Source organism: Netta rufina (assembly GCF_964035555.1).
Source record: "Netta rufina genome assembly, chromosome: Z".
Taxonomy (NCBI): domain Eukaryota; kingdom Metazoa; phylum Chordata; class Aves; order Anseriformes; family Anatidae; genus Netta; species Netta rufina.
Window position 1 is genome coordinate 5,965,931 of NC_140126.1, and position 15,051 is coordinate 5,980,981.

A 15,051-nucleotide genomic window follows, 5' to 3' on the forward strand; every position below is an offset into this window, starting at 1 on the left:
TTCACTATTTTAGGAATACATTGCCCAGCTTTTCTCCACAATAAGGAAAGTAAAGGCTTTACTTTAGAAACTAAACAAAAACAAGCTCAAATTTCCTGGAAATAGCTTGTTTCCTTCTCAGGGAAAGGCTAAAGAAAAGTGAACAGTAACAAATAAACTAATTAAAAGACAGAAACTGTGCATTGTCTTTCCATTTGAACAGCTAGCAGGACAGCAAGGAGTGAGGGAAAGGGCAGTGGTGCTGGGGACAGGACGTTTCTGGATGTGGCTTGTGGGGAGGACGCTCCAGGAATGGGGACATCTGATTTTCATGTCCTCCCCAGATGGGAGAAGGAGCTCAAAGGAATTTTTCTCCACCATCCTCCCAGGAGAGGGAACTGTTGGCCCTTGCTGGAGACAGGAGGTTTAGCAGATCTCCAGGTCACAATGAGAGGAGTTGCTGCAGGTGGCCCTGGGGACACAGACCCCTGCCTGTATGATGAGGGAGCAGGAGGTGTTTGTGAGCTCATGGCCCCATTTAGTCCTTCGAATTAGGGTCCATGAAGCAGAGTCCAAGACCTGCCCGGCTGCAGGTAGGGTGATGGCAGCTCCTGCCTCTCCTTTCTTCTCTGCATGAACAAATGGATCCTCTGTCTTTCTCCGGCACAAATGCTGCCTGGATTTGCTGTCTGATGCCAAAGCCCACATTAGCTTTGCTCACTTCCCACCATCCTAGGAGCATAATAATTTGCTACACCACCACACCCACAGAATTTCCTCATTTTTACATCAGAAAAATACTAAAAACAGCAACAAGACTAAACCAAAAATCTACAAGTGAAAATCCATAAGGCAGAAAAGTAAAAAACAGCAGGTTTGCTATTGCCCAAGTACATTATTTCTTCTGCCTCTTCCCACATATACATTACAGTGCTGTCTTTAACAACACAGACTTACTACTTTTTATACGTCCCCCTTCCTCATTTAACGCAGGAGGTGCGAGCACAAAGAGGACAAATTAAAGTTACCCAGATAACCATGAATTTTCCTCTTCCTAGTTTTTGCAGGCTCAGCCCCACAGCCCAAAGAAGGCAGCTTTGGAGCGGATGCCCCACGATGCTGCTGTGGCTGTGTGCAACACCTGGTACATGAATGCGGTGGCTGCACTTGTGACAATGGCGATGCACAGGGGTCTGCGGGGAGGTGAGGGACTCCCGGAGAGCAGATTACCCCTCTCTGCTCAGGCACGCGAGAGCACTCAGCACGCTTCAAGCACAAGCAAGTGGCTAATGAGAGGGGGAAGCTGGCGTTTTATTGTGCAGTATAACAGAATAGACGAACAAAATACAATAAAAGGCAGACAGCCGTGTCCCCGCAGCACAAACCTGGCTGGGCTTTGGAGCACTCGGGATCTATTAGATGAAACCTCCTGGCCTGGGGAAGGTGAAGGATTTCAGCTGCATTGACTGACATGAAGCAGAAATGTAGCTAGCAAAGGGTCACCCAGTTACAGACTTTTGGCAGGCTCCCCTGCAAGCTAGCTCATCCTGAGATATCACTCATACCCAGGAGAGATGGATGCCCCTGAAACTGCCACGCTGGTCATGCCCAGTCCTTTTTCCCAATCTGCCTTTTTTTTTTTTTTTTTTTTTTTATGTGTCTCCTGAAGTCCCCCTTCCTCCACGGTTCTGGCATTTTTTCACCAGCCCAGTGGCTCCCAAAATGAATGGTGCATCCCAAGCCTGGGTGCTCTAGGTGCTGTGGTTATGCAGAAGCTGATGGCTCTGCTTGGTTTGACTCCTTGACAGCCTGGTGCAGGAGATGGCTGAGCTTTGCTAACCAGCATGTGTTTGTTAGGGGAACCAGGAGCTAACTTCCATGCCCTGAGCCAAGAAAATGGATTGTCCTCTGTCCTCTGCTTTGGTGTCTTGTAATGCATGTCACACAGAGAGCGAGAGTCAGAGTTCTCTAATTAGGGCTGATTCGTTAGCATTCATTAAGCGTGTATCATTCCTGAGCTGCAAGACCTCTGGGCTCTGACAGACTGTGGCATTCAGCATTTCCATCAGCAACACCTTTCATTCTTTCCCTTCCCAGCCTTTTGTGAGCATCTCTCCTCTTCTGACCACCCTCCCTCTGAGGGTGGGCTCTGCTGCTGACGGAGCGTGACATTTCCATTGAAGATGCAGGAGTGCAAGGCAAGTCCCCAGGCACACACAAGCTGCCAGAGCAGAAATGACCTGTCCTGGGGAATCTGGGTTTGTTTTCCCACAGGGATCTGCCACAGCCCCACAAGCAGCATGGACAGGGTACTGTGCTCAGATGTGCCACCCATCCCAAGATATTGCCATGCTGTTTCCCCCTGCGGCCACCCCTTCTGCTGTGGAACAGTCCCAGCCTCATTAGCTGCCTCCCACCTGATTACCAGCCCTCTGCTCATCCCTGCCAGTTGTCTCCAAACCTTTTCCACCTTCACCTTGCCAAAGGAATAGGAGCAGACCACACTCCACGCCCCAGGCAGAGAGATACATGGCTCAATCCATTCCTGTAATGACATCGGCTGATTTCTTCTCTGATCCTTCCTAACAATCCCTGCTTCTCACTTTGCTGTTTTCACTACCACAGTTCACCAAGCTGATGTCTGGAGTTTGGTGAACTGCAGAAGAAGAAGTGTCTGTAGCTCCAAGAGTTTGTTCTTGTACAGCAAAAGCTTTGATCAGAGCAAAGTGCTTTGAAAACCTGGGGAAACTTTTTAATACTCTTCCAGCAGGCTAGTGGGGCAGTGAGAAGGACTCTTGGCTAATACTTGCCATATAAAATACAGAAGTACATGGTGCAGAGCCTGCCCTCTCCTCCTGCCAGGTGTCATATGGGCAGTGGTGCTCTCTATAAGCTCGTCACCTTTCCAGGATGGTAACACAAACCTTCCTGGAAAGACCGAGGTTGAAATCAGCTGATGTTGCTCTTGGGAAAAAGCTCATTTTGTGGTAGCATCTCACCACATGGTGTCCTGAGCCTGGCTCTGCACCCTTACTGCCTGATTTTACACTGTGACGCTGTGTAAACCAACTCTGCACGGGACACCTGAAGGATGAAATGCAAAGGGGTGGCTTGGAATTGTGATATCCCCAAAAAACTCATAGTGTGGAGGGATGTGTATGGGAGCAAGGTATGGCCATGGGCAGAGCCATATGATGGAGCCAGCTTAGCTTCCCAAGGTGTTGTGCAGAGCTGTTTGCCCAAAATGTCCCTAGAGGAAAGGAGCAGGAGGCTTCAGAGCTGAGCACCAGGGCACTTTGGGTGTGCCCAGTGGGCCAACGGCAACCAACAGGTTAACAAGGCAGAGACAAAGTCCTGCCTAAATATAACCACCGCTTGGGCAATGTCCCCAGCAGGTCGTTCTGGTCCTGGCCTGACCCAGTGGCAGGGACACAAATAGCCATCTGTGAATTTTGGTGTGGAAAATATTACTAATTAAAATAAAAAAAAAAAGAAAGAAAGAAAGAAAGCAAAACATCTGTAGTCGGCAGCATCTGTCATTCTTGCTTCTTCAGGGCATTGTGCTTGGAAACTTTAAAACTAGAGGATATTTTTAGTTTGAAAAAGAAAAAAAAGTTAAAAGCATAATTTTAAAATTAAAAAAACTTTTTTTTTTTTTAATTTTATTTTTTTTTTCTCCCATGGCTCTCCTGCAGCCCAAGAAGAAGCTCTCTGACTGCCTGTCTGAGGAGCTGAGTGTGCAGAGGGAATGTGGTGGCTGGCTCATCCTTCTGCATCCAGACCTGGCTTCATCCTCCAAAAAGGAGGGATGGAGGAATCGGGACAAGGCCTGGCCCTGGGGCTGTCACTGCTCCCTGATGCTGCTGGTGTCACATGTATTAACAGGAATGTTTTGTTAATTAGCACAGGGTTGGGTGGAGGCACGGGGAAGCAAACTGGACAACTTTACGAAGTGTTCCCTGCTGGAGTGTTGGAAGCAAAGGAACAAGTATATGCCCACGACAAGCCAGTGCGATGCAATGTGAATTTAATTTGGTGGAAAAGACCACGGGAGGAGGACATATGTGTCCTTTTCCCCTGCCTGCTGCCCTACAACATGCTGTCAGAAGCCCCATTGTGGCCAGCACAGTGCTTTGGGGCTGGAGGTTCACCTGCCCCAGGGTCAGCCCCAGCCCTGCTCTGCATATCGATTCAATTCCTGCAGCATCTGGGTTGGGCTGGCTGGGAAATTGTAAGGCTTTTCTAAAGGACGGAAGAATTGTTTTCATTTTTTCTCATGAATATTTTCAAGATTTTTTTTTTTTTAAGCGGATGGTAAAATTACCCTGGGGCTTGCGTGGTTGCTTTTTTTAATCTCAAGAATTTTGCAGTTTTTAATTGGGAACCTGAAAGATTGTGAATAAAGCAGAAATCTTTGTCTAGAGAGCTGGCTCTGCAGTGAGTGTAGGAAGTTGAAGGAGATGGGGCTGGAGGGAGGTCTGGGCAGCTCTGAGATGCTGCAAGCACTGCAGGGTGCTGCTCCCTGCATTGTTTGCACTCAGTTATCCTATGGGCAGCTCGCTTCCAGGTGCTTTATACATGGAGGTGATATGGGCCTTGGAGAGCAGGCTTGTTGCTTCTTTTCAGCCATGTTTCCCCCCACATCCTCCATAGCACGGTCACCGAGCCAACACACTGCCTGGCTGGGGCTGGGGACACATTTCCACAACTGCTGCCAAGCTTGAGGGCGTCCTGTGCAGCCAAGGCTGACCTCAGGCTAGGGAGATGCAGGTGAGACATGGTGGGGTTTACTCTGTGGACCAAGCACTACACAGACTTCCCTTGGCCCATGGGCTTTTTGTTACGGAGACTCAAAATAAACCACTTCCAGGATCAGGCTGTGAGGCACAACAAGTCACTCACTTTGAAGCGTCCACACATTTGTTGGCTTCCAAGCACCACTGGAGAGACCCGGGAGGAATGTTCCCTTCCCTGCAGCAGATGCCTTCAACTGCTGAAGCATGGTGGAGGGGGACCTACCAGGTGTCTCCTGCCCTGTGGCCAGGAGTGCCAACCTTCCCACGGCAATGTGCCTTCTCCCTGCATCCTGCCCGTCACCTGCAGCTGTCTTTGTAATAAACAGGCAGAGGTTGGGCTGTCTTGGGAACCTTTTCCCAACAGTTATTCCTCTGGAAAGATAAGCAGAGCAAGAGACCCCAGATGACCAGTTAGTGAGCAACATGAGGAGTGAGGATCCCCATGTCCCTGGCTGGCTGCTGTGCCATCAGCCCTGTGGTGTGGAACCACCAGGACTCTGGGATGCTGTCTCTGCCCTGCTGCAGGATGCTTTTTGCCTCCCTAAATCAGCAGGAAAATGAAGGTGATAACTCAAGGTACAGGTGATGGCGAGGTGGGGTGAGAGCGGTGGGCAGTCTGCAACTCCAAAACTCCTTGAGCCTCCCAGACAGACGGCACTTTGCTGTCGTACTGCTAATGCCTGAAGTCTGGCTTGCTTTTCTGAGCAGCCCACAGAAGGGAAGCCATCAACCTTCCCACATACAGTCTCCCTGAGATCAACCCAGAGCTCTGCCCAGAGCTGGTGGATGCAGGCAGGCACCTTGGTGCCTGTCAGGCAGGCATTGCTAGTTTATTACTGTTGGGTCTCCTGGAGCAAGGTGATGTGCACAAGGACACACAGCAAATGCAGGAGGGGAAGGGCATGAAATGCCCAGTGCCTGTTTCCCAACAACTCACGTGGAAGGGAGCTGCTGCTCTGTAGATTTGGGGGGTTTGGTTATTTTCTGGAGGTTTTTGAGCTCTGCCTGGCCAGAGGAGCCAGGTTGTGCCCTGTGTGCATGGGCACGAGGAGAGCCCCCGTGGCTGCAGGCATGTGAGAGCAGGCAGCCCTTTCGGGGACACGAGCAGAGCCCCGCGTCGCCTCAGCTGCAGCCCATTAGCTGACCATGCTCTCCGCTCCTAAATCATTTCCTGAAGGGCTTTTGCAAAACGAAAAGAAAAAAAAAAAAATTCCCCTTCAAGACGGGGAAGGAGGGGGAGAAGCAGGGGGAAATGGTGAAAAGTTCAAACCCTGCCTGGTGTCCTGGTGTCCTGGAGCTGCTGTGCCTACCAGGAGCCTTGCCCAGGAGCGCAGGAGGCAGCACAGTGCCGGCGAGCCCTCCCCTCCGCGGGGGTGGGAGCCCAGGGACCCCGGCTGAAGCTTTTGCCTTTTTTCCTGCTTGTGACTTTTTAGCAGTCCTTAGGGGACATTCCAAGTATGTGGCCAGGCATGGAGATAGTTTAAAACACATTAAGTTCACGGACAAGGTGTCATTAGGGCTCCTTTGGAGGGGGGGAGAGGGAGGAATTATTTGAAGTTCATTTGCCCAGAGGGAGTGCTCTCTGAAGAGGAATGGTTTCGGGGCACGGCGGGGCGGTTTCAGGGTTTTTGCTCTTCCTGCAACTTCGAGGAGCTCTTTCTTTTGAAGGCGATGGCTGCTGCGGCGCGGGACAGGACGGGGAACAGAAAGCAGTGAAAGCATTTCGCCTGCTCTGCCTTTAAAGCTGCTCTCAGCAAGCTGTCCAGGAGAGCGGGTCAGAGTCCCAGAGTCCTGTTTCGTGGGAAATATCGACCTCCTTGTTGTTGTTGTTCCAAATAGGAATGAAAAATGTAAATTTCTGGTCAAGCAAACATTCCTCAGGGCTGTTCTGGAAAATTGAAGTGACACTTTCTCAACATTTTTGTTATATTAAAATTCAGCATGCAAATTGGGTCTGTGATATATATTACATAACGTATTGTGAGTGAATTGCAATAGCATATAAAGTATAAATCTAAACTTTGAACCAAGTGTTTTCCTCTAAGTGTGTCACCAAAACGATACCTTTCTGGCAAAAGGTTTGGGTTCTACTGAAACAGCCTCTTTTCCCTTTGTTTTGGAAAACTCCCCTGTCGCAAATAAATCCGAGCTGTCCGCAGGCACCATCCCACGCCAAGCCTGCCCTTCCTCGGGGCTGAATTTCCATCAGGGCCACCTCAGCTGGAAGGAGGGGGCTCAGATTCCCAGTGGCAGAGGCAGGAGCTGGGCTTTGCCTGGTCTGCTGGGCTCTGGGTTCATCTTGGTACCTGTCACCCTCTTTCTGGAGAAGGCAGAAGAAAATTGGCCTGACCTAGAACTTTTTTTTTTTTTTTTTTTTCCTGGAATAAGTCTGTAACAAGTTCTGTAATAGAACCACATTTTTTATTTTTATTTATTTATTTTTTTCATGCTGTTCTCTATTTGAGGAATGATGCAAGGCAGCTTTTTCTAAGCCCTCCCAAGGCGAAGTGTTGCTGCGGCTCATGTACCAAAGCATGCCTGGATGCTGAGGAGGATGAAGGTGATGAGGAAGGCTGATGGGTCTGGACTGGCAGTTGCTGGTGTGGCTGCAAAGGCTGGTGGCCTTGGTGGGAATTGATCCAGCTCCTTGCATGCCTGATGGGTGCTCAGCAAGCTGGGGCCCGGCAAGTCAGCCCTTGCTCTGTCTCTGGAGTTTGGGGTATGAGGCACTAGCTCAGCACCATTTATCCAGGGTTCTTGGCTCCCCAAGCCCTTCTGGATTTTGTCATTAAAAAAAAAAAAAAAAAAAAAAAGCGAAAACATTCCTGCCTCCTTCAAGATGGGAGCTGGGCTTTCTTGGACTGTTAGCCACAAGATTCATGAATCTGCCTGCGAGGACTTCATTAACACGACATAACCCAGCTGCAGCTTGGCGTGCCCTGCCCAAACCACAGTGGGATCCCATGTGGGGACAAGAACATGGCATGCAGAGGATCTGCAGGGGCACCAAGTGTCACTGTATAGTCTGGGACACATCCCGTGCCCATTCCTGCATCCTTTCCCTGCACTGTAGAGACGGGAGTTGAAGGTGTGTGTCTGCATGCAGCTATGGATGCCAGAGCATCCCTGAAAAGTGGTTCCTCTCCACCTCACCCAGGAGTGGCTCAGGATCAAGGAGATCCATGGAGATTCATGTCTGTGCCCATGGGGTTTGTAGTCAGAAGGAAAACCCAGAGATGGCAGCTTCTTACGGGACTGCTCATGAGATTAGCCATAACTGCCCTGAGTCTGCCCCAGGCTCACGAGATGCTCTGCATCTCCTTGCATCACACTGGGGCTTGCAGGATGGCAGTCTGCAGGGAAGAGACACGGTGCAGGCTGCAGCACAGATCTGAACCTGGGGCAAAGTGTCTGGGACCAAAGCCTCACGTAGGCAGATGTTCACTGAGAAATGATGCTTTGCTGAGGCATTATTGGGGTAGTAGCACACAGCCCCATCACCTCCACACATGCCTCCCCTTCAGGTCCCTGTCCCCTCCTGGTGGACCCAGCAGGTAGCAAGGTGCAGATCTCAAGCTGCACCCTGTAAGGGTGTAGGAAATTTCTGCTGCTCTGCTGTGGCTGCAGCATCATTGGGATGGAGGAGAAGGGGAGAAAGGGAACAACATTAATTAGCTGCATCCCAACCCAGGATGGTTAAAATTGGTTCCTCCATCTCTGCACAGAGCAGACCATGGGCACCATCTGCTCTGAAGTGCTTTGAAAGAAGCCGTGGGGTGAGATGCAGTGGCTGCAGGCTGAGGACCAAAAGCAGACAGAGGATAACTGGGAATAACGTGACAAGTAAATTTATCTGCACACACAGGGAGAAGGTGGCAGGGGCTTCGTTGCTGTGACAATTTAAGCACACAGACAAAGCCAGAATTTCAGGGAAATATGACATCTTCTATCAGACTAGCTAGTGTAGTTGAAAAAAAAATAGTTTTGGGGTACACCAGGTCTTTTTCAGGTCTCAGATACAAGGAGCAAACATCAAAGGGAAATGCAAATTGGGAAGAGCAGTTGGGAATTTAATTGGACTTGTTAATCAGCTAGACCTTTGGAGAAAAGAAGTATCTGATACCTGCAGTGACGGGGGGAGAGCCTGGCCCCTGCCCCACCAAGCTAACGAAGCAGAATGCTAATGAACACCAGATCACAAAGGAGGAGACATCTGCAGTTTTAGCTTGAGTTTTGTAAGCAGCCATGATTTTTTAAAATCACATTAAATCAGGCAAATTACCCATTCACCTGTCCTCTGCAGCGATTGGGGGCCTCTGGGGACACCTGTTCCTGAGGGGAATTGTGTTCAAAAGCTCCAATCCCAAAAAGCCCGACAGCCCAATTTTAATGTTTTTGGTCACTACAGAAGAAAACTTCTGGCTTTCCCAGCATGAAGCACTCTGCTCCGGCTTCCTGAACTCATCCTGAGTGTCTGGAGTCTGCTTAGGATCTCTGTGGAGCTGGACTTTGCTTTGGGGGAGCTTCCCTCCAGGAACACTTCTGGCTGTGGGGCTGCATCTCCTGCTGTCTCCCTTGGTGCCTGGGAGGCTCTTCGGGAGCAGCCTGTGCTGTATCATGGACAACGAGACTTTGGGGGGGCAGCTGCCACGGGAGAGGTTAATTCACCAACCCTGGTAAATGCCTTCCCCTGTGGGAACACGCTGGGGCAGATTCGCAATTCCTCATCCATTTTGCACAGCAAGAAAAGTCTTGCAGCCCGGAGATGCAAACCCCCAGCCTTTCTGCAGGAAGCGGAGGGCAGAGCTTTGTGTCGGGGCAGTGGTAGCAGCGGTGGTGTGCGACTGGCAGGAACTGATTTGAATAATTGGGTGTCACGTCTCTATTTTTCTTTCAGTTAAGCTACATGTGCAATTAATTAAAATAATAACCTAAACAGCCTCCTGCTGGGACTGCGTTTGCTGCTCTGCTTCAGTCTGCCATCAGCGCCGCTGAAAGTTTTATCGAGAGCCACTTCTTCCTGAGAGGAGCTTGAGCAAAGAAAGGCTCTCCCAGCAGACAGACCTTTAATGCTTGTGGTGTCTGTGTTCTTCCCACCCATGCTGTCTGGGTGGTGGATAAACAAGAATTAGGGCTTTAATGCATCACTTCCCACATGCTCAGCTCACTCTGTGCTTCGCCCAGCATGGAAAACTGCCTTGTGGATGCGATGGGATCTGTGGACACCCAGTGCAGGGTGTCTCACCTTCCATCCATGGTACCTTCCTCACCTCTGCTCTGCACCCAAGGCTGGCAGATGCTCTCAGCAGCTTTGCAAGAGGAGAAGGCTCTGTTCCATGAGGAAACTGTTCAATGATCTTCATTCACAATCATCTCTAAGGAAATGTCAAGATTTTGGTGTGCACTGTGCTGACCACATCCTTTGCAGGAGCAGGAGCATGTTTTAACAAATCTTATGTATAATGATTTTAGGGGTTGAAGCTTAGGTCCGAAGACTTTTCTTGTTGCTGTGTCCATTGCTGGTACAAGAACCACTGAATACATTCCCATTTCACCCTGCTCCTTTTCCCACTTCTTTTTCTTGCCTCTCTCAGCAGCCAGCACTGTTCTACCTGTCAGTCCTTCCCCTCCCTGCTTCAGCTTTAAGGATGCTGGGGATGCAAGGGATTGACCAGTGCTGTGAGCATCATTCCAACCAGCCCCTCAAGCCCCAGCCTCTGCCTGTTTCTGGTGGATTTGTGACAGGGTTTGGGGCAAGCTGGCAGGTGGAGCTGCCTGCCCTGGGATGGCCCCGTCCCCTTGGCTCTGCCCGGAAAGGGCTGAAGCAGCCTGAACTCAATGGGCAGCAGAAGACACTGTTAAAGATTGAAGTGCCTGGCTGGCAGGAGGGAGACGATAAACTTGTCCAGGCAAAATTGAATTGGGATTTAGCTGAATGGGAAAGCAATCAAAATTCAAAGGTTTTTTGCTTAAACCAACCGACCGAAGCAGAGCTCCCAACCCTTTAAGCAGTGCCACATAAACTTAGAGGCCAGGGGGACCATCTGATCATCTGGTCTAACTTCTTGCTTGGTGCAAACCTGCTCCCTCCTGACAGCCTGAGGACTCCTGCATGAAGCACAGGGCTTTTGTACCTCTTGGGAAAACAACCTGTCTTAGCATCCAGGAAAGAGAAAGATGAGTCTCCCACGCTCTTCTGCAGGCCACAACTGGGTGTTAAGTTGATTTATCAAGACTTTGAATAAGAGGATGCCCCACACTTGCCCCAGAGATGGTGAAGACCCAGTTCTGGGTAAGGCTCCCCCAGCATATTTGTCCTGGCCCCAAAATCTCTGGCATCCCTCAGGCTGACAGCTCGATGTGTTGCTTGGTTAAGCTTGTGTTAAAAATGGGGTGCAGTGTGTGTCAAATCCTTCTCAAATGTGCTCGGCTGCATGTTTGTAGCATGGGCTGGGAGTGGCAGAGAGAGGCCAAATCCCAAAGTGGGGCTTGGAGGTGGCAGGATCCCATAGGAAGGATCCAGCCTGGGAGACACACACGGGAAATTGATGATCCAGGCAGAGCCAGAGCCAATTAGGACCACTGATGAACATCAATTCAACACACTGAGATCTGGGCTGCTTCAGCCCCACAAGGAAATGGGATTACTTCTCTGTGCCCCGGCCTCTCCTCTGCCTGCCTTACTGCATATCCATGGGGGAGCACTGACCCTGCAGCTGGGCTCTCTTGGACCCTTATGTTTTCAGCATGCTGCAATGCCCAGCATCACCCTATCTGTCCAGACATCAGCTCTAGCAAAGTCCTCATCATCTGACACTTCAGAGGAATCTTGACTTGTCGAGGGGCTGCGAGAAGAGAGGGACACCTCTTAGATCAGTGAAAAAAAAAAATCATATTTTTATTATTATTATTTTTATTTCCTGTGCAAGCCCAGCCCCTCGGTGCTCAGCCCAGCCCCGGGAAGCATCCCATGCCGAGCACAGCCGTCCCAAAAAGGGTCCCCGCAGCCTCTCGGAGGCCGAGCATCGGCCGCGGTCCCCGAGCAGCCCCTGCCGGGAGATGGCACTGCGAGCAAGGAGAACCAGCCCGCGGCGCAGCCCGGCGGCGGGCGGGGAGGAAAGGCAGCCCTTTTCCTCGGTATGTGCACTCCTTCCCCTGACACCCTGCTGGGAAAATCCTGCTCTTGCCACCTGTGGAGGCTGCATCCTCGTTGCTGAGTTCTTTGCCTTTCACGCCGAGCAAAACTGTCTGCTAAGGAGGCAGGGGGGAGCATCCCCAGCAGCATCTGAGCAAAGAGGGAAAGAAGGGAAAAAGTCTTTCTCTGTCCATAGGGACAAACCCCACTCTCCCAGCACAGGGTTCACACTCCCACACCCTGCCTCAAGCCCTACAGACCATCAATATTTCAGCTTCAGGCTCCTCCAGCCCCAAAACAACCCCAGACTTCCCTGGGAGCTCGTTTTTTTTCCTGTTCAAACAAAGAAGCTGAGCAAATATACTGAGGTTCCCACTCTAGGTGGGAAGTTTTGCTAAAGTGGTTATCAGGGAATGAAAATTTACAGCCCCTGAAGTTTTGCTAATTTGCTCTTTCGCACTGAGGTACCTGGGGATGTGCAGATTTTCCTGTTTCAAGTGAGAGCTCCAATCTCCACCTGGATGAAACTGAGAAATTTCGGCAACCTTCTGTGATGCAGGCCCAATTTCTCAAGGAAACTTCATGGGCTTTTCCACGCCCTGCCAGATTTTTCAACACCTTTCGGGAAGTCACAGCTGAACTCTGTTGGCTGGGGAAGTTTTGCAGTTTGGGGAGAATATTTGCACCATTAGGTCTCCTCGGTAGACAGTTGAATGCTTCCAGTACCAGTGTTTCGACAGTCTCTGCAGCAGTATATTGTACCAGGCAGCAAGGATTACCCAAAACAGGCACTATCAAGCACACCCAGTGAGAAGAAACCCATTAATTCTCTTGTGAAAACAGATGTGTTTGGGCTCTGATAAAAGGCTCCAAGCTGAGGCTGTTGGAGAATTTTTGGGGGTGAGGGGATATTTTTTTTTAAGTGGAAGTTTGCAAAAATTTAGTTTTGAACATGTTGGTGCCCTTCCTGCTCAGAGGAGATGATGAAAAGTTGTGCAATTGATCATAATGCCCTATTCTGGCTTTTTTTTTTTTTTTTTTTTTCAAAGAAATGATCAATTTCTTGGTTCCAAGCAGGAGCCAAAAAAAAAATAAATAAAAAAATCTGTAGTGGAAAAAAAAAGGAATGTTTAAGGGTGGTAACTGAAACATTTCAACATGGGTCAAGCAAAGAGATGTGCTTAATTTTGTGTGATTTTTGCCAGGTTGTGGGAGAGAAAAGCAAACATCTGTCCAATTTTGGCACTGGCAGTGGTGAGGCCAAAGGAAGGGAGGGGTAATGGAAGGAGAGGAGACGGAGGAAGAGGAAGGTGGTGGAGGATTATAAAGAGGACAGTATATTTCTCCTTTGTGGGTGCTATATGGTGTCTTGCTGTGCCCATACTGCCTTCATTAAGAATAACAGGAGGGAGTCAGCCATCCTTGTGGCATAAATATGCCTCATACAGGGGCACCAAGGAGATATGGGGTTAGGATGGGGCTTAGCCCAAGGCGGTCTCACTCATTTGGGTGAGCTCCTGAGCCCTGAGGGTAAACCCTATGGAGAAGAAACCAAAAAAATCACTATGAGAAATGCACCACTGAAAGATAAATACTTACTGAGAGACCAGGGATGCAGGGAAGGAGGTGGTGGTGGCATCTTTCCAGGCTTCGTATTTGGGGTGGCAGTTTTCACACCATGGCTCTCCTCTCCAAATGCAGCGAATGGGACCTTGTGGGGGCTGCTGGGGAGATGGGGAGCTCCCCCTCCTCTCTCTGCCTGTTCTCCCCCAAAGGCACTGATGTTTGCCAGGTGTTTCTGACTGAAACTGAGTCACCTTTGATTTTTCCTGATATTGCGCAGAATTATTTTTTTTTAACAGCAGTATTATATTTTCCCCAAATGTGGTTTTCTGGGGGAATTGTGCTCTTCAGCTAAAGGAAAAAATAGAAAGGAAAAAAAAAAAAAAAAAAAAAGAGAGAGAGAAATAAAATGAATATTCCCCCCCCCAAAAAAAAAGAAAAATCTTTTGAAAATTATAGGGGCAGGGGATTGCAAGAATTCCTCACTGAAAGACCTTCAAAAAGCTGCTCTTTCACTCTTTTCCTTTTAACCTGACCTTTTCATGCTAAAAACCTCAAGCTGCTCTAATCCCCGGCTTCTGCTTTCTGTGTGAGCACGACGACTCGTGCTGGAAGGACTCGTGTTAGCGGAGGAAGGAGCCACGCTGTGGCAGATGCTGGCCTGTCTCGAGGTGTTAATCTGCAGGGAGATGGAGCGTCTGAGCCAGCTGTGCCGGTGTGGTGCAGGGCTTGGGGCCAGCTCTCACGGGAGGTGGCTGGTAGAGTTTGTGGCAGAGGTACCCAAACCTTGCAAGGGCTACAAATGTTAGGGCATCAGTGTTTTTTGCACAGCAATGAGGGTACCTGGGCCATGTGGAAAAGACAGGAGACATTGCTGGTTTGTGTGTGATCCTGTTGGAGGGGGGCCCTTCCTGAAGATGCACACTGGATGTGTTTGCTTTGTGTCAGCCACATCCCTCTGGACACCTCCACGGCCCCTGTCCCCAGCAGCAGGACAGCATCTACTCTAGGATGTGCTGAGATCCAGGTGGGAGAAAAAAAACAAAACAAAACAAAAAAAAACATAATGCACAGGATTATGGTGCTGATTCCCCAGTTCCAGGAGCATTACAACAGCTGTCCTGCAATTCAGGGTATTCGTGAAACAGAAATGCCAAAAATGTTGGCTGTAACTTTTTGGTCCTTGCCTGAGACAGCATGGGGTTGCACTTTGGGCATGGAGGGGAAAAAAAAGGGTGGGGAGAAACCTTTTCCAGATCCCTATCCTGTTGCTCCTTGCTCAGAAGGACATATGTGAAAATGTATGTTAAATATGGCTTTCATCCCACGCTGAGCCTCTCCCGAGTGAGGAGCTGGCAGCAGTGGGCCATGTGCCGAGGGTGCTGGGACGGGCGTTATTTATAACAGGTGTCAGGAGGCACTTTGTCATCGAAATCTTACCCGGCAGTAGCAGCGAGGGGTCTCGCCGTGTGCCAATCACCGTTTTGCAGGAGCAGCCTGGTAACAGTGTGCACTGAGCGCGGCATCCTCAGTGCACTCAGAAACATCTCCCACGTATTTAAGCTGAACGGTGGGGTC